General features: G+C 46.2%; 1 protein-coding gene across 1 annotated transcript in view; it reads right to left on the bottom strand.

Moving 5' to 3' along the window:
• The window catches only part of LOC139023153 (nebulette), an 89,766-nt gene that overhangs the window by 14,236 nt on the left and 55,835 nt on the right, over window positions 1–19,695 (bottom strand). Inside the window, exon 4 of the mRNA XM_070435601.1 lies at window positions 197–1,654. The gene's annotated coding sequence lies outside the window, so the exon portion shown is untranslated. The remainder of the gene's footprint in view (window positions 1–196; window positions 1,655–19,695) is intronic.

Consider the following 19,695-nt stretch of genomic DNA (forward strand, 5'->3'; position numbering starts at 1 on the left):
GTGTTCTCCTGGTAACAGAACCAAGCGTTGGTTTCAGAGTGCCCTCCACGTGTGCTCTGATGTGTTAGTTAATGAAGGAGGTAGATGTATCCACGGTAATATGGGTGGGTTTACACAGGGTGGGTTTACACAGCAGGAATAATGCAATCACACGGTCAGGCGAGTTGGCCCTGGGCAGTGAGTGGGGCTCGCTTACCTGGATCAGCAGTGGGTCAATGTGCCACATCTGGGACGATGGCGCCCGTAACCCTATCCTCCCCCTGGAGGACCTGCGGGCACTAAAATCAGATATGGTGAGAGCAAATACAACAGTGGTGACAAACTCATTCCATGGAGGGCTGAGTGTCTGCTGGTTTTTGGTTTCTCCTTTCAGTGTGTCCAATTAAGACCTAGACAACCAGGTGAGGGGAGTTCCTAACTGATCAGTGACCTTATTTCATCAATATAGTACAAGGGAGGAGCGAATTAGTTAGACACATAACATACAGTATCTAGAAGAGTAAGGGCTGGATTCAATCCGTATCACTTTAGTGTCGCGGAAGACCTGCATTAAAATGTAAAGGTAATTCCTGAGATATGCAGCGTTTACCATGAGTGAAGTCTCTGCGATGGTGGGAACATTGCCTTTAATTGTTAATCGCGCTATGAAGCGGATCTTCAGCGCCAAGGACTGAATAGAGCCCCTAGTGTGTTGTATTTAAAGGGTACCCAAGACAAGAGACAACGTCATTAGTCTAAAGCAGTGTCCTTTCCTTGTCTCCTTTCCTTTGAACTGATGTGAAAACACTTGACAGCAGGACCTCCCTAGTAGGAATCGCCCATGTGGACTCACCCACACTGTCTTATGTAGCAGATAAAGGAAACGAGGAGAGGAGAGGAAGCCAAATTAGACTATTGCGATGCACCCGAGGATGATTTCTCACCTGATAGGAGTGTTGAATTCGTTTGGCGGCACATTTCTCAGCATACTCTTGAGTCGAGGGGTTGGGACAGGGATGTTCACTGGCACCGCTTAACTGTTATATGTCATCTACATAAACTGAGGCTGGCCGTGTGAAGGCCCCTCGTGCACTTACCAGTACTGTAGTGTGTGCATGTGTGGGTGTCATTATGAAAAGGTAGACATTCTGTACGTGTATTATTTCAATGTAGCCTGTGATACAGAAGAGAGATTAGGAGTTGATAGAACCAGATAAGAGAAGAAAGAGAGAGAGGAGCATACTGTATGTTGAGTGTGTGTTTGTGTGTTGTGCAAACCCGTGATTTCACTCAGTGACCAAAATGCACCCTCTGATTCACACACTCGTCCAGCTTTCACGCTCCACTTCTCTCTCACACACACACAAACACACACACACACAGTTCAGACATTTTCCTCTCCTCCATTCCTCCACATTACGTAACATTGACAGACTCCCCACAACAGTACAAACAGTACACCCACACTAAGGTCAGGGGTGTGATGAGGTAACAAGGACAGGAAGAGGAAGGAGGGGTAACCATGGAGACCAGGGGATATAGAGGAAGTGACCACACAGAAGCATACATTACTGATCTGCTCCTGTGTCTTCCTCAGTCTCTGTTGCTCTGGTGTGTCAGATACAATGCTGAAGCCTCTGCCTTTGCTATCCTCAAAGTCCTTTTTGTATTTCACCTGAAACGAGACAGGGATGAGATTTGAAAAACGACTTAGTCGTAAAACTTTGCCATTTGAAAATCCTTCCTTCCCACGGTGGTTCTAAGCTGCAACACAATAGCCTGACAAGTGTTGTGATGGGAAAGAGAGCCTGCTGTTTTGAACTGAAGATACCGGGGTAAAAAGAGGCTGGTCTAAAACAAATTAAGTGTTTTGTTTGGAAATAAGCCGGTTAGTTTAGGTTTGTTCTTGGTTCCATTTAATCTCTGAAATTATTTAAAAATACAGTTGTTTTGTAGTCCCTCTCATCGCTAAAGAGCAAGACAACAATTCCGACAAAATGATTCTTGATTCAAAGCCATTCATCTTGTAGATACCCACACTATACAATAGCTTTGTGTAGGGAACATATTAAACGCAAATTAGAATTAAACCTTCATCTTTGACTATTGGAGTTGTGAGAGCTTTATTCTCCAACACTTTGAAGTCTCATATCATGACATAAGCTCTTACATAAAGTATTAATGTGGCACACCTGATCGTTTTCTTATTGTGTGGAATAATTATACTTTGTCAAGGGCACACTAGGAATCATTCATACATCACTAGACTGCTAGCTATATAGGATTGTAAAGAAAAGCAAAGGGAAAGGGTGATGTACAACAATGCATTCAACTGAAATGTGTCTTCCGCATTTAACCAAACCCCTCTGAATCAGAGAGGTGTGGGAGGCTGCGTTAATCGACATCCACGGCATCGGCACCCGGGGAACAGTGGGTTAACTGCCTTGCTCAGGGGCAGAACAACAGATTGTCATCTCAGGGATTCGATCCAGCAACCTTTTGGTTACTGGCCCAACGCTCCTACCCACCAGGCTACCGTTAGTCAAGGCTTCATGTTTATTATCTATGCATAGTCACTTTACCCCTACCTACGTGTACATATTACAAATTATATTATTTTGTGTTAATACATTTTGTTTAACAAGAAATACAAAAATCTAAATAATGTAGGGGTCAAAATTATTGATACCCCTAAAGATTCTTATAAAGTAGTCAAAAGTTTTGTATTTGAAAATAAGAAATTTGTATGTTTCTAAACACTACATAAACACTACAATATATTAATGTGGATACTACCATGATTACGTATAGTCCTGAATAAATCATGAATAAGGATGAGTGTCATGTTTTGTCTTTGATCATCATGTCTTGTCCCTGTGCTTCCATCTGCTGGTCTTATTAGGTTCTTTCCCTCTTTCTATCCCTCTCTCTCCCCCTCCCTCTCTCCCTCTCTCGCTCTCTCTCTCTATCGTTCCGTTCCTGCTCCCAGCTGTTTCTCATTCTCCTAAACTACCTCATTTACTCTTTCACACCTGTCCTAAAAAATTTTTTTTTGGCCCCCTCCCCTGAAAAAAAAATTTGAGGGTCCCCCCTATTTTCGTCCCTTCTGTTATTCTTTTTCCCGCTTCTGTCCTTGTCGGATTCTTGTTTGATGTTTGCTGTTCTGTGTCCTTGTTCCGCCCTGTCGTTTTTTGCCTTCTTCAGATGCTGCGTGTGAGCAGGTGTCTATGTCAGCTACGGCCTGTGCCTTCCTGTAGCGACCTGCAGTCTGTGGTCGCGTCTCCAGTCGTTCCTCTCTACTGACGAGAGGATTTCAGTTTCCTGTTTTGGATTTTCCTTTGATAAGAGATGGTTGAATTATTGTTTGTTTAAGACTGGGAATAAAGACTCTGTTTATATTACGTCGCTTTTGGTCCTCATTCACCAGCATAACGAAGAATCCGACAAGAATGGACCCAGCGACTACGGATTCTCGCAACACTGCCGTCGAGGATCCAGGGAGCAATGCTCGGCAGACACGAGCAGAATGTCTGCTGCTCGTCATGCCGTTGAGACCTTGTCCGCTCAGGTCTCCGATCTCTCGGACAGTTTCAGAGTCTTCGTCTCGTGCCACCAGCTACTTCCTGGTCTTCCGAGTCTCCGGAACCTAGGGTTAATACCCACCATGTTACTCTGGCAGCCACTGAGTGTCCTCCTTTCTCACCCAGTGTGATATTGTGTTCTCTCTCCAGCCCAACACATACTCAAGAGAGAGAGCTCGGATCGCTTACGTCATATCACTCCTTACTGGTCGGGCTCGGGAGTGGGGCACAGCTATCTGGGAGGCAAGGGCTGAGTGTTCTAACGTTTATCAGAACTTTAAAAGAGGAGATGATACGGGTTTTTGATCGTTCTGTTTTTGGAAGGAGGCTTCCAGGGCCTGGCTTCCCTATGTCAAGGTGATCGATCCATAACGGATTACTCTATAGAGTTTCGCACCTCTTGCTGCATCCAGTGACTGGAACGGCCGGCGTTGCTCGCTCGTTTTCTGGAGGGACTCCACTCTTTGATTGCACTTGCCATCCGCATAGAACGACGGGTAGATCTTCGTCACCGAGCTCGTGGAAGAGAGCTCCGCGTTAACGGTGTTTCCCCTCTCCGCATCTCAACCATCTCCTCCCACGGCTCAGAGACTGAGCCATGCAGCTGGGAGGTATTGCGCATCTCGACTAAGGAGAGGGAACGGAGAATCACCAACCGCCTTTGCCTCTATTGCGGTTCGCTGGACATTTTGTCATGTCATGTCCAGTAAAAGCCAGAGCTCATCAGTAAGCGGAGGGCTACTGGTGAGCGCTTACTCAGGTCTCTCCATCAAGATCCTGTACTACCTTGTCGGTCCATCTACGCTGGACCGGTTCGGCTGCTTCCTGCAGTGCCTTGATAGACTCTGGGCTGAGGGTTGTTTTATGGACGAAGCATGGGCTCGGAAACATGACATTCCTCTCAGACAGTTAGGGAAGCCCACGCCCATGTTCGCCTTAGATGGTAGTCTTCTCCCAGTATCAGATGTGAGACACTACCTTTAACCCTCACAGTATCTGGTAACCACAGTGAGACCATTTCCTTTTTGATTTTTCGTTCACCTTTTACACCTGTTGTTTTGGGTCATCCTGGCTAGTATGTCATAATCCTTCTATTAATTGGTCTAGTAATTCTATCCTATCCTGGAACGTTTCTTGTCATGTGAAGTGTTTAATGTCTGCTATCCCTCCTGTTTCTTCTGTCCCCTCTACTCAGGAGAACCTGGTGATTTGACGGAGTGCCGAGGAATATCATGATCTGCGCACGGTCTTCAGTCGGTCCAGAGCCAGCTCTCTTCCTCCTCACCGGTCGTATGATTGTTGTATTGATCTCCTTCCGGGACCACTCCCCTCGGGTAGACTATACCTCTTGTCGGCTCCCGAACGTAAGGCTCTCGAGGATTATCTTGCTGTTTCTCTCGACGCCGGTACCGTGGTGCCTTCTTCCTCTCCCGCCGGAGCGGGGTTTTTCTTTGTTAAGAGAAGGACGGTACTCTGCGCCCTGCGTGGATTATCGAGGGCTGAATGACATAACGGTTAAGAATCGTTATCCGCTTCCCTTATGTCGTCAGCCTTCGAGATTTTGCAGGGAGCAGGTTTCTTTACTAAGTTGGACTTCGTACGCTTACCATCTCGTACGCATCAGAGAGGGGGACGAGTGGAAAACGGCGTTTAACACTCCGTTAGGGCATTTTGAATACCGGGTTCTGCCGTTCGGTCTCGCTAATGCTCCAGCTGTCTTTCAGGCATTAGTTAATGATGTTCTGAGGACATGCTGAACATCTTTGTTTTCGTTTACCTTGACGATATCCTGATTTTTTCACCGTCACTCGAGATTCATGTTCAGCACGTTCGACGTGTACTCCAGCGCCTTTTAGAGAATTGTCTCTACGTGAAGGCTGAGAAGTGCGCCTTTCATGTCTCCTCTGTCACATTTCTCGGTTCTGTTATTTCCGCTGAAGGCATTCAGATGGATCCCGCTAAGGTCCAGGCTGTCAGCGATTGGCCCGTTCCTAAGTCACGTGTCGAGTTGCAGCGCTTTCTCGGTTTCGCTAATTTCTATCGGCGTTTCATTCGTAATTTCGGTCAAGGTGCTGCCCCTCTCACAGCTCTGACTTCTGTCAGACTTGCTTTAAGTGTCCGGTTCCGCCCAGGGAGCTTTTGATCTCCTCAAGAAGCGTTTTACATCCGCCCTATCCTTGTTACTCCTGACGTCACTAAAACAATTCATTGTCGAGGTTGACGCTTCAGAGTGGGCGTGGGAGCCATTCTGTCTCAGCGCTTCCATTCTGACGATAAGGTCCATCCTTGCGCTTACTTTTCTCATCGCCTGTCGCCATCGGAACGCAACTATGATGTGGGTAACCGCGAACTGCTCGCCATCCGCTTAGCCATAGGCGAATGGCGACAGTGGTTGGAGGGGGCGACCGTCCCTTTTGTCGTTTGGACTGACCATAAGAACCTTGAGTACATCCGTTCTGCCAAACGACTTAATGCACGTCAAGCTCGTTGGCGTTGTTTTCGCTCGTTTCGAGTTCGTGATTTCCTATCGCCGGGAATAAGAACACCAAGCCTGATGCTTATCCCGTCTCTTTAGTTCTTCTGTGGCTTCTACCGACCCCGAGGGATTCTCCCTGAAGGGCGTGTTGTCGGGTTGACTGTCTGGGGAATTGAGAGACAGGTAAAGCAAGCACTCACTCACACTGCGTCGCGCGCGCTTGTCCTAGTAACTTCTGTTCGTTCCTGTCTTACTCGTCTGGCTGTTCTTCAGTGGGCTCACTCTGCCAAGTTAGCTGGCCACCCCGGCGTTCGGGGTACGCTTGCTTCTATTCGCCAGCGGTTTTGGTGGCCTACTCAGGAGCGGACACGCGCCGTTTCGTGGCTGCTTGTTCGGACTGCGCGCAGACTAAGTCAGGTAACTCTCCTCCTGCCGGACGTCTCAGACCGCTTCCATTCCTTCTCGACCATGGTCTCACATCGCCTTAGACTTTATTACTGGTCTGCCTTCGTCTGCGGGAAGACTGTGATTCTTACGGTTATCGATAGGTTCTTCTAAGGCGGCACATTTCATTCCCCTCGCTAAGCTTCCTCTCCGCTAAGGAACGGCACAAATCATCATTGAGAATGTGTTCAGAATTCATGGCCTCCGTTAGACGCGTTTCAGACAGAGGCCGCAATTCACGTCACAGTTTTGGAGGAGTTCTGTCGTTTGATTGGTGCTTCCGTCAGTCTCTCTTCCGGGTTTCATCCCAGTCTAACGGTCAAGCAGAAAGGGCCAATCAGTCGATTGGTCGCGATATTACGCAGCCTTTCGTTTCGAAACCCTGCGTCTTGGGCAGAACAGCTCCCTGGGCTGAGTACGCTCACAACTCGCTTCCTTCGTCTGCTACCGGGCTCTCCGTTTCAGAGTAGTCTTGGGTACCAGCCTCCTCTGTTCTCGTCCCAGCTCGCCGAGTCCAGCGTCTCCTCCGCTCAGGCTTTTGTCCAACGTTGTGAGCGCACCTGGAGGAGGGTCAGGTCTGCACTTTGCCGTTACAGGGCGCAGACTGTGAGAGCCGCCAATAAACGTAGGATTAAGAAGTCCTAGGTATTGTCGCGGTCGAGAGTGTGGCTTTCCACTCGTAACCTTCCCCTTACGACAGCTTCTCCGAAGTTGCTCCGCGGTTATTGGTCCGTTCCGTGTCTCTCAGGTCGTCAATCCTGTCGCTGTGCGACTGCTTCTTCCGCAATCTTCGTCGCGTCCACCCTGTCTTCCATGTCTCCTGTGTCAAGCCTTTTCTTCGCGCCCCGTCGTCTTCCCTGCCCCCCCCCGTCCTTGTCGAGGGCGCACCTATTTACAAGGTACGGAAGATCATGGACATGCGTTCTCGGGGACGTGGTCACCAGTACTTAGTGGATTAGGAGGGTTCGGTCCTGAGGAGAGGAGTTGGGTTCCATCTCGGGACGTGCTGGACCGTTCGTTGATTGATGATTTCCTTCGTTGCCGCAAGGGTTCCTCCTCGAGTGCGCCAGGAGGCGCTCGGTGAGTGGGGGGGGTACTGTCATGTTTTGTCTTTGATCATCATGTCTTGTCCCTGTGCTTCCCTCTGCTGGTCTTATTAGGTTCTTTCCCTCTTTCTATCCCTCTCTCTCCCCCTCCCTCTCTCCCTCTCTCGCCTCTCTCTCTATCGTTCCGTTCCTGCTCCAGCTGTTTTCTCATTCTCCTAAACTACCTCATTTACTCTTTCACACCTGTCCCTATTTTGGCCCTCTGATTAGAGTCCCTATTTCTCCCTCTGTTTTCCGCTTCTGTCCTTGTCGGATTCTTGTTTGATGTTTGCTGTTCTGTGTCCTTGTTCCGCCCTGTCGTGTTTTTGCCTTCTTCAGATGCTGCGTGTGAGCAGGTGTCTATGTCAGCTACGGCCTGTGCCTTCCTGWAGCGACCTGCAGTCTGTGGTCGCGTCTCCAGTCGTTCCTCTCTACTGACGAGAGGATTTCAGTTTCCTGTTTTGGATTTTCCTTTGATAATATCCAGGAGAATTATTGTTTGTTTAAGACTGGGAATAAAGACTCTGTTTCTATTACGTCGCTTTTGGGTCCTCATTCACCAGCATAACAATGAGTAAGAGCGTTAGAGGATCAAAGATCATACCCCCAAGACATGCTTTTGACTACTTTATTTTGATTTCCCTACTTTATTTATAATAATCTTTAGGGGTGTCAATAATTTTGACCCCTACCTTTTGAGCAAATAAATTATTACATATTCAACAAAATCTCTTTCTATTATAAAATATAATTTCAACAACAAAAAAGTGCATACAGTATAGCTCAGTATTTGAATTATTTATTTTATAGAGTCATTATTACTCATCATTATCAAGGGTGTCAATAATTTTAGACCATACTGTATAATTCATGCAAACACGAACAGACAGAGCTAGGCTACTGAGGCCTACAATAATGAAGAGTGTAAACCTCACGGACAGAATGGGTTATTCATTTATCAGTCTACCCAAGAGGCTTTAATGTACATGTTTCAGCTGATTTCTCTCAAAGTAGCCTATCAGTGGCGATATTCTGTCCTTCAGTATTAATAGTCTATTATTGCTACTGTTATGTAAGGCTCAACCTGTGATGTATGACTCATATCATTAGCATGTCAAATTAAAGCTAGAAAAACACAGGTTGATAAATATCCCAGACAGCACAAGGGAATGGCTGGTACGAGGGGCAGTTCGTTCCACTAAGCTTGCATACTTAGCAGGGCTGGAGAAAAAGCCTGCATACCTACTACAAGTAGCTAGAAGCTCACCAAGAGCTAGGGTTGGCCACCCTGTTACACATCAAAAACCATATGAATTAAATCCAGCAGTCTTCTCAGCTCTGGGTTCTGCTGGGTGACTCCCTGAAAAGTGTCAGATGTACAGCAGCGGAGGCTGCTGAGGGGAGGACGGCTCAGAATAATGGCTGGAATGGAGCGGCATCAAACACAAACCATATGTTTGATGTATTTGATACCATTCCCGTCCTCCCCAATTAAGGTGCCACCAACCTCCTGTGATGTACAGATGTACATTACATAATAGATCCATTATGCAGACGTTTCATAGTGTACCAGTGTGCTTTGATGGAAACAGACAGGTAGATACGTTAACAGAGCATCTCAATTGGTGTGAAGAGGCTCGTGTTTATTTGTGGCTCTAGGGCAGGTGCTGTACATGGTAAACAACAGTAGAATGGATGTGGTGAGAAAGGCATTGCTTTGCTCCTCCGTGATAGTCGATAAGCACAGTCACTCACTCACACTGACCGCCAGAGAGACAGAGAGAAAGAGAGAGAGACAGATAAAGAGAGACACCGGGGTAAATTACTCTAGTAAATCTCTGATGGTAAATTACACTGTCAGGTAATAACAGTTCCTTTTATTACAGCATCCATGGCTGGTGCCGAGAGAGACGGCAATAATACACACAGACCTGGCTGTTGCTCTACACTGAGGATGTCCTCAGTCGGGTTTGAGGACAGGGATCGATATGAGTAGGTATCACCGACTGGGTTTGCAAAGAATTGTGGGCTGATTATAGAGGGAGGCATGGCTACCTCACATGGTTTCTCTGACACATAGCATCTCAGACCATCTGGTAACAGAGCGGGCAACTGCACGGCCATTGTGGGGGTGCTTGGCCGCCAGACAATAATGAGCAGGGACCAACATGATCTCAGTGACTGTGTCAGGGTCACTCAGCGAGTTAGGACAGCACTCTGAGGGGACAGAGAGGGAGGATTATCCCAGGCCAGTTAACAGACAAAAGCTGAAAGTGCATCAGGAGTGAAGGCACCAATGCCACAACACACTCATAGGACAAAACACAAATGAGGATGAACACTCAATGTGCAAGAGCTAGTTCTGTCAGTGAGAGACTGGGAGTGTTTCGATAGACATCTATATTTTGTGTGTGTGTGTGTGTGTGTGTGTGTGTGTGTGTGTGTGTGTGTGTGTGTGTGTGTGTGTGTGTGTGTGTGTGTGTGTGTGTGTGTGTGTGGTGTGTGTGGTGTGTGTGTGTGTGTGTGTGTGGTGTGGTGTGTGTGTGTGTGTGTGTGTGTGTGTGTGTGTGAGAGAGAGTGAGTGAGTGAGAGAGAGTGAGAGACTGTGAGAGTGAGAGATGCCCCTGTGAGAGTGAGAGATGCCCCTGTGAGAGTGAGAGATGCCCCTGTGAGAGTGAGAGATGCCACTGTGAGAGTGAGAGATGCCCCTCTCCTGGCCTGGGACATAGCCTGGCTCCTTCTGGAGACCACTGAGTGGAAAGCTGTCCATCAGTGAACCAACAATCTGCTGCCAAAACATGCTACCAAACATGACAGCTTCAGACAATGGTGATGTATAATATGTTTTATGAAATGTTCAGTTGCCAGACATGCCCCAAAATGTGGTCTATTTTGTACAGTATGTCTGCATTGTTGTTCAGGCTACAACAAAGGAGAAGAAGGAGAAAAAAAAACAAGGTAAATCAAGCGTGAAAGGTGACATAAGAGTCAGACATTGTTGACTGACTCCTCTAGGGCATGGGCATTCCACCAGAAAGGCTGACATGTTGTGTCTAGAAATGACCCAGATGTGAGCCAGTTTCAGGCTAAAAGATAACAGTCATACCTAGAGAGCTAGCTTAGAGGGAGTGAGTGCTGTATGACTGTCCCCTGACATAGAAGACCAACTTGTTCTGACAATGTCCTCTATACTTTGAATCCAAGATGGCGTAGCAGTCGGACGTGTCTTTGTTTTGTCCTGTCCCGTGTAAATAGTCTTCGTATTTTTCGTATACATTTCGTATATATTTTAATTTCACTTTCCATCTAGGAACTGAATATACATTCCGCCTCACCCAATGTGGTACGGACCTGCTATTTTTTTATACTTTAGAACCGTAACCCCAATCAGAAGCTAGCCAGATAAACTAGCTACTAGCTAGTAGTCAGTTAGCCACTGCTGCGGTCTTCACCCTCAACTCGGACACAGCCAGCTTCAATACCGGGCCAATACCTGCCAGTCTGCAAGCGCGATATCAACCCAGAGCATATAGGACTGCTTTTTTCTACCACATCACCGGATTCCTGACGCAAGCTCTGGACAATTACACCGTATCATCACAGCTAGCTAGCTGCAACCGAGTGGCTACTACTGGCGTAACACCTCTGTCCCGAAGCAAGCACCAGTTAGCCTTGAGCTAGCCTCGAGCTAGGCCCATCTGCCGGCTAGCTGAAGAGGTCTACCAGCGAATTCTTGGGCTACAATACCAGCTACAAGCTAATTTAGCCATTTTTTTTGCCGCTGCTAGTAGCTTTTACCTTCTGCACAGACACCAGCCCTGTTATTAGCCTGGATATTACTCACCAATTTACCCAGCATCGGACTGTCTCTCGACAACAACGCCGGATTCCTGCCGTAATCCCTGAGCCACTACTTCTGATCCTCACAGCTAGCTTGTAGCTAGCGCAGCTAGCGCCACTGCCACGAGCTAGCACCAGTTAGCAAACACAATTCTACAATTCACAACCTCTCTTTCGCCATCGCCATCTGGCTTGGATTCTCTGTCGACACGACCACGTCTGAGCAGACCCCCTCCGTCTGAGCAGACCACCCCCCGGGCTACTAACTTTAAACGCCGCGTGCTTAGCTTTAGTGGAGGCCTCCCTGCTCCATCTACGGCTGCCCCCTGGACACTATGATCACTTGGCTACATAGCTGATGCATGCTTGACTGTCCATTAATTCACGGTACTCCATTCTGTTTATTTGTGTTTTATCTGTCGGCTCTGTGCTTTAACTCAGGATCTGTGTGTAGTTAATCCGACCCTCTCTGCCTAGTCGTCGCCATTTTTTACCTGTTGTTGCTGTGTTAGACTAGCACCCTGTTATTGCTGCTGTTATCTTACCTGTTGTTTTAGCTAGCTCTCCCAATCAAGACCGCAATCACTTTATGCCTTATTGTATGTCTCTCTCAAATATCAATATGCCTTGCATACTGTTGTTCAGGCTAGTTATCATTATCATTGTTTTGGTTTGCAATGGACCCTGTAGTTCCACTCTCCGTACCTCTGATACCTCCTTGGTCCCCACCCCCCACACATGCGGTGACCTCACCCATTGAGACCAGCATGTCCAGAGATACAACCTCTCTTATCATCACCCAGTGCCTGGGCTTGCCTCCGCTGTACCACGCCCCACCATACCCCTGTCTGCACATTATGCCCAGAATCTATTCTACCACGCCCATAAATCTGCTCCTTTTATTCTTTGTCCCCAACGCTCTAGGCGACCAGTTTTGATAGCCTTTAGCCGCACCCTCATCCTACTACTCCTCTGTTCCTCGGGTGATGTGGAGGTAAACCCAGGCCCTGCATGTCCCCAGTCACCCTCATTTGTTGACTTCTGTGATCGAAAAAGCCTTGGCCTCATGCATGTCAACATCAGAAGCCTCCTCCCTAAGTTTGCCTTACTCACCGCTTTAGCACACTCTGGCCAACCCTGATGTCCTTGGCGTGTCGCGAATCCTGGCTTAGGAAGGCCACCAAAAATTCTGAGATTTCCATACCCAACTATAACACTTTCCGTCAAGATAGAACTGCCAAGGGGAGGAGTTGCAATCTACTGCAGAGAGAGCCTGCAAAGTTCTGTCATACTTTCCAGGTCTATGCCCCAAACAGTTCGAACTTCTAATTTTAAAATTAATCTCTCCAGAAATAAGTCTCTCACTGTTGCCGCCTGCTACAGACCCCCCTCAGCTCCCAGCTGTGCCCTGGACACCATCTGTGAATTGATCGTCCCCTTCCCCTATCTAGCTCAGAGTTTGTTCTGTTAGGTGACCTAAACTGGGATATGCTTAACACCCCGGCAGTCCTACAATCCAAGCTTGATGCCCTCAATCTCACACAAATCATCAAGGAACCCACCAGGTACAACCCTAAATCCGTAAACATGGGCACCCTAATAGACATTATCCTGACCAACCTGCCCTCCAAATACACCTCTGCTGTCTTCAATCAAGATCCTCAGCGATCACTGCCTCATCGCCTGTATCCGCCACGGGTATCCGCGGTCAAACGACCACCCTCATCACTGTCAAACGCTCCCTAAAACACTTCTGCGAGCAGGCCTTTCTAATCGACCTGGCCGGGTACCTGGAAGGATATTTACCTCATCCGTCAGTTGAGGATGCCTGGTCATTCTTTAAAGTTTACTTCCTCACCATATTAGACAAGCATGCTCCTTTCAAAAAATGCAGAACCAAGAACAGATATAGCCCTTGGTTCACTCCAGACCTGACTTCCCTCGACCAGCACAAAACACATCCTGTGGCGAACTGCAATAGCATCGAAGAGCCCCCGCGATATGCAACTGTTCAGGGAAGTCAGGAACCAATACACGCAGTCAGTCAGGAAAGCAAAGGCCAGCTTTTCAAGCAGAAATTTGCATCCTGTAGCTCAAACTCCAAAAGTTCTGGGATACTGTAAAGTCCATGGAGAACAAGAGCACCTCCTCCAGCTGCCCACTGCACTGAGGCTAGGTAACCAGGTCACCACCGATAAATCCGTGTAATCGAAGACTTCAACAAGCATTTCTCAATGGCTGGCCATGCCTTCCTCCTGGCGACTCCAACCTTGGCCAACAGCCCGCCCCCCCCGCTGCTACTCGCCCAAGCTCCCCAGCTTCTCCTTTACCCAAATCCAGATAGCAGATGTTCTGAAAGGCTGGAAAACTGGACCCATACAAATCAGCTGGGCTTGACAATCTGGACCCCTATTTCTGAAACTGTCCGCCGCCATTGTCGCACCCCTATCACCAGCCTGTTCAACCTCTCCTTCGTATCATCTGAGATCCCCAAGGATTGGAAAGCTGCGCGGTCATCCCCTCTTCAAAGGGGGAGACACCCTGGACCCAAACTGTTACAACCTATATCCATCCTGCCTGCCTATCTAAGGTCTTCGAAAGCCAAGTCAACAAACAGATCACTGACCATCTCGAATCCCACCGTACCTTCTCCGCTGTGCAATCCGGTTTCCGAGCCGGTCATGGGTGCACCCAGCCACGCTCAAGGTACTAAACGATATCATAACCGCCATCGATAAAAGACATTACTGTGCAGCCGTCTTCATCGACCTGGCCAAGGCTTTCGACTCTGTCAATTCACCATATTCTTATCGGCAGACTCAGTAGCCTCGGTTTTTCTAATGACTGCCTTGCCTGGTTCACACAACATACTTTGCAGACAGAGTTCAGTGTGTCAAATCGGAGGGCATGTTGTCCGGTCCTCTGGCAGTCTCTATGGGGGTACCACAGGGTTCAATTCTCCGGGCCGACTCTTTTCTCTGTATACATCAATGATGTTGCTCTTGCTGCGGGCGATTCCCTGATCCACCTCTCACGCAGACGAACCATTCTATATACTTCCGGCGCTTCCTTGGACACTGTGCTATCTACCTCCAAACGAGCTTCAATGCCATACAACAACTCCTTCCGTGGCCTCCAACTGCTCTTAAAACGCTAGTAAAACCAAATGCATGCTTTTCAACCGTTCGCTGCCTGCACCCGCACGCCCGACTAGCATCACCACCCTGGACGGTTCCGACCTAGAATATGTGGACATCTATAAGTACCTAGGTGTCTGGCTAGACTGCAAACTCTCCTTCCAGACTCATATCAAACATCTCCAATCCAAAATCAAAGCAAGAATCGGCTTTCTATTCCGCAACAAAGCCTCCTTCACTCACAGCCGCCAAACTTACCCTAGTAAAACTGACTATCCTACCGATCCTCGCCTTCGGCGATGTCATCTACAAAATAGCTTCCAATACTCTACTCAGCAAACTGGATGCAGTTTATCACAGTGCCATTCGTTTTGTTACTAAAGCACCTTATACGACCACCACTGCGACCTGTATGCCCCTAGTCGGCTGGCCCTCGCTACATGTTCGTCGTCAGACCACTGGCTCCAGGTCATCTACAAGGCTATGCTAGGTAAAGTGCCGCCTTATCTCAGTTCACTGGTCACAATGGCTACACCCACCCGCAGCAACGCGCTCGCGCAGGTGTATCTCACTGATCATCCCTAAAAAGCTAAACCTCATTTGGACGCCTTTCCTTCCAGTTCTCTGCTGCCTGCGACTGGAACGAATTGCAAAAATTCTCGAAGTTGGAGACTTTTATCTCCCTCAACAACTTAAAAAATCTGCTATCCGGCAGCTAACCGATCGCTGCAGCTGTACATAGTCCATCTGTAAACTACCCCACCCAATTTACCTACCTCACCCCCATACTGCTTTTATTTATTTACTTTTCTGCTCTTTTGCACACCAGTATCTCTTCTTGCACATGATCATCTGATGAATTTATCACTCCGTGTTTAATCTGCTAATTGTAATTATTCGATTTATTGCCTACCTCATGCCTTTTGCAACACATTGTATATAGATTCTCTTTTTTTCTACCATGTTATTGACTTGTTTTATTGTTTACTCCATGTGTAACTCTGTGTTGTCTGTTCACACTGCTATGCTTTAATCTTGGCCAGGTCGCAGTTGCAAATGAGAACTTGTTCTCAACTAGCCTACCTGGTTAAATAAAGGTGAAAAAAAAGAAAAAAAAAAAAAAAAAAGAATACTCCTTCATCTCTCCACCCTCACTTAACAGGCTGTCTGATTTTCTAGTGTAGGCCCAAGTTACAGCAAATATCACACCAAATGGTTAGTGTACTTCACAGGAGAGGCATTTGATCGTAAACATGTATTTTTTATATCAAAATGCGTTCTTTGGTTGCGGCAGAAATGCCTTGGAGTTTCATTGCCTTTAATAATACACTTCCTGTATTCATAAATAAACAAAAATCACACATTAAATGATGAGCATAGTTGGTTTAGTCATGGAAAAAGACAGGAACCTTCCTGCTAGCCATGATTGGCTGAGATAATGGATGGGTTGGACATCCGGGAGATGAGTTTGGATTGGTCTGTCATGTAGCATGCTTCTGTCTATAACGTGAGCTGTTCAGTATGTGTTGATAGTCCTTTCTATTGTGCCGTTTTTGAAAGATATAACGTTAGCCATCGAGAACTACAAAAGTTTTGCTCCTTTTCTCAACAACATTGATGCCCTGAATTTAGCAGGCACTATTGACAGATCAGTTGGACAATGTGAATGGGCTACTTTCTGCACATGCCACGGTCAGTGTGAACCTGAGTGACTTGACAACGCTGGCCAAACAAGATGTAGCTACAAACAAAACAGTTAAATGGTTCCAGTCTGCCGTGAGCGTTCATCCATGTATACAGGTAAGAGTCTAGCTACATTTATAGATATAAGTTTCAAATTTAGTCAGAAAGTCGTTTTTCATTGCAAGTTAAAGCATACTGTTAGCTACTAGCGAACGTTAGCTTTCCGGGTCGCTAACTAAAGTCACGTGTATGATCTGTGTAGTAATATTATTCTAATCAGAATCCATTTGCATTGCTAGTTATAGCCTTAATGTTAGCTAGCTAACATTGAACCTGGTTGTTTAGCTTTAGCTACCTACAGATTCATACTACAGCTATGACAATGTTTGTATTGGTAGTAGTATGAGGTGGGATTATTGCAGTTTATTGTTTAGCTAGCTAGCTACATGTCTGAACAAAAAGACTCTACTTTGCCAGATGATTGCATGACCCATCAAAGTTAGCCAGGTGTGTTGAGGGTGATTACGGCCATCTATTGAATTTCATGAACATGTGTACACTGTCTAGCCAATAGTGACCCATCTACTCAGCTAGCAATGTGGCTGGGGAGGGGGGGGGGGGGGGGGGGGTTATTAGCCATTTCCTTCACATGACCCATCAATTTAGACAAGTGTGTCAGGTAAGCTTCATCTAATAATTATACAATATTTATACTATATTTTGGGCACACACTATATCTGGGCACACACTGTTTTTGATATTGCTACTGTGCAGGTAACAATTTCACTGCACCATTTTCACCTTCTATATCCTGTGCGTGTGACAAATAAACTTCGATTTTATTTGATATAGTGTGTGTTTACCAGACACATTAACGTGAAGAACAACATGATTTGCACCAAAGTCAGATTAGGATATAGGCCAAGGACTAGATAGCGTATTTTTACCTGGAGTTTTTCCTTATTGTAGGCTACTACTTTTACCACTTTAGTCTTAATCTTTGTTTGTTTACTAAACTACTCACTCTGTTTAGCACATGGCCCCATATGTGATTCATTAAAGAGATGGGTGGGGCTAAGGCTTAAGAGGGTGTGAACGATACTGATTGGGTTTAGACAAAGAAGATCTCTCCAGTAGGTGTACCAAACATTCAAGGGCCATTTTCTCAAAAGTGGGGTTGCAATTGTATCAACTTTCAAAAGCAGAAATACTTTCCCATTGTTTCTCAACTGCAGTGTATGATATACCATTTTCTAGCTCAGAGTCTCTACCGATCCCCGCATTAGCATCATGCTCCATCTACTTTGTCTCCCTGCTTTCTGCTCATATCCTGTCATCAAAATAATGAAAATACCTAAGGAGATCGGAATTCTGTTCTCCTTAAAAAAAAGATTGTGATGCACCGAAAATAAACAGGTAGGAACAATTACTGGTGTAGTTCGAAATTAGGAGTAGGAATGTTAAAATAGATACTCCAACAACAAAAAAATTTAAACACTTGATCCTATCTTTTTGGGGCCATGTAAATAGAACCATAGGTTAATCAGGGAAATCTCCAGTGGAGCCGGAGCCCTATCGGCCCCTTAGATTAGTTACCTCAAGCTTAAATAACCAAATTACTGACGCGCCACCGCCTTTGAGAATGTGCTCCAAAAAACAGGCCAAAGAATGGATTGCTTGTGTGCGAAGCAGAGACAAGATGTTATTTTCCTATCCACTGGTTGTTACAGTGTGTGTGTGTGCAATAAACCCTAATGCACTGATACAGTTGGATGAATGTTGACATACAGTAAAGTGATTGTGTGTGGCTCAGTTGCATGGAAATGACAATATCAGGATTGTAGGTTCGATTCTCACTGGGGCCACCTACACAAAAATGTATGCACGCACTACTGTAAGACGCTAAGAATAAAAGCCTCTGCTAAATGGCACGTATAAGTAACTAACAATGAAATGATCTGTAGTTACAGAGTACATAATTTGATCAGTGGCTATGGATACATGACCCTATGTGAGAGTGGGGGAATGGAATCTGCTGATGATTAATACAAGTTATACAATCCAATAATCTGTATGAAGAGGATGATGAGAGTACCTTGATGATTCTGATAGTCAGAAGCTCATCATTACAGAGGAATCGCTGAGAGCCTTGCTTGTGAATACATATAAAGCCATCCATGTCTCCAGACTAGAGGTCCACCGATTAATTGGGGCCGATTTCAAGTTTTCATAACAATCGGAAATCGGTATTTTTGGACACCGATTTGGCCGAATGTTTTTTATTTTATTTATTTTTTCACCTTTATTTAACTAGGCAAGTCAGTTAAGAACACATTCTTATTTTCAATGACGGCCTAGGAACGGTGGGTTAACTGCCTTGCTCAGGGGCAGAACGACAGATTTTTACCTTGTCAGCTAAGGGATTCAATCTTGCAACCTTACAGTTAACTAGTCCAATGCTCTAACCACCTGCTTTACATTGCACTCCACGAGGAGCCTGCCTGTTACGCGAATGCAGTAAGAAGCCATGGTAAGTTGCTAGCTAGCATTAAACTTATCTTATAAAAAACAATAAATCATAATCACTAGTTAACTACACATGGTTGATGATATTACTAGTTTAACTAGCGTGTCCTGCGTTGCATATAATCGATGCGGTGCACATTCGCAAAACAGGACTGTCGTTGCTCCAACGTGTACCTAACCATAAACATCAATGCCTTTCTGAAAATCAATACACAAGTATATATTTTTAAACCTGCATATTTAGCTAAAATAAATCCAGGTTAGCAGGCAATATTAACCAGGTGAAATTGTGTCACTTCTCTTGCGTTCATTGCACGCAGAGTCGGGGTATATGCAACAGTTTGGGCCGCCTGGCTCGTTGCGAACTAATTTGCCAGAATTTTACGTAATTATGACATAACATTGAAGGTTGTGGAATGTAACAGGAATATTTAGACTTATGGATGCCACCAGTTAGATAAAATACGGAACGGTTCCGTATTTCACTGAAAGAATAAACGTTTTGTTTTCGAGATGATAGTTTACGGATTCGACCACATTAATGACCTAAGGCTCGTATTTCTGTGTGTTATTATGTTATAATTAAGTCTATGATTTGATAGAGCAGTCTGACTGAGCGGTGGTAGGCAGCAGCAGACTCGTAAGCATTCATTCAAACAGCACTTTCGTGCGTTTTGCCAGCAGCTCTTCGCAATGCTTCAAGCATTGCGCTGTTTATGACTTCAAGCCTATCAACTGGGGTAAACGATGTGAAATGACTAGCTCGTTAGCGGGGTGCGCGCTAATAGCGTTTCAAACGTCACTCGCTCTGAGACTTGGAGTAGTTGTTCCCCTTGCTCTGCATGGGTAACGCTGCTTCGAGGGTGGCTGTTGTCGATGTGTTCCTGGTTCGAGCCCAGGTAGGAGCGAGCAGCCTCCCTCCTCCCTCACTCCGCTCCCTCCCA

The sequence above is a fragment of the Salvelinus sp. IW2-2015 genome, linkage group LG27, assembly GCF_002910315.2.
Source record: "Salvelinus sp. IW2-2015 linkage group LG27, ASM291031v2, whole genome shotgun sequence".
Classification (NCBI taxonomy): domain Eukaryota; kingdom Metazoa; phylum Chordata; class Actinopteri; order Salmoniformes; family Salmonidae; genus Salvelinus; species Salvelinus sp. IW2-2015.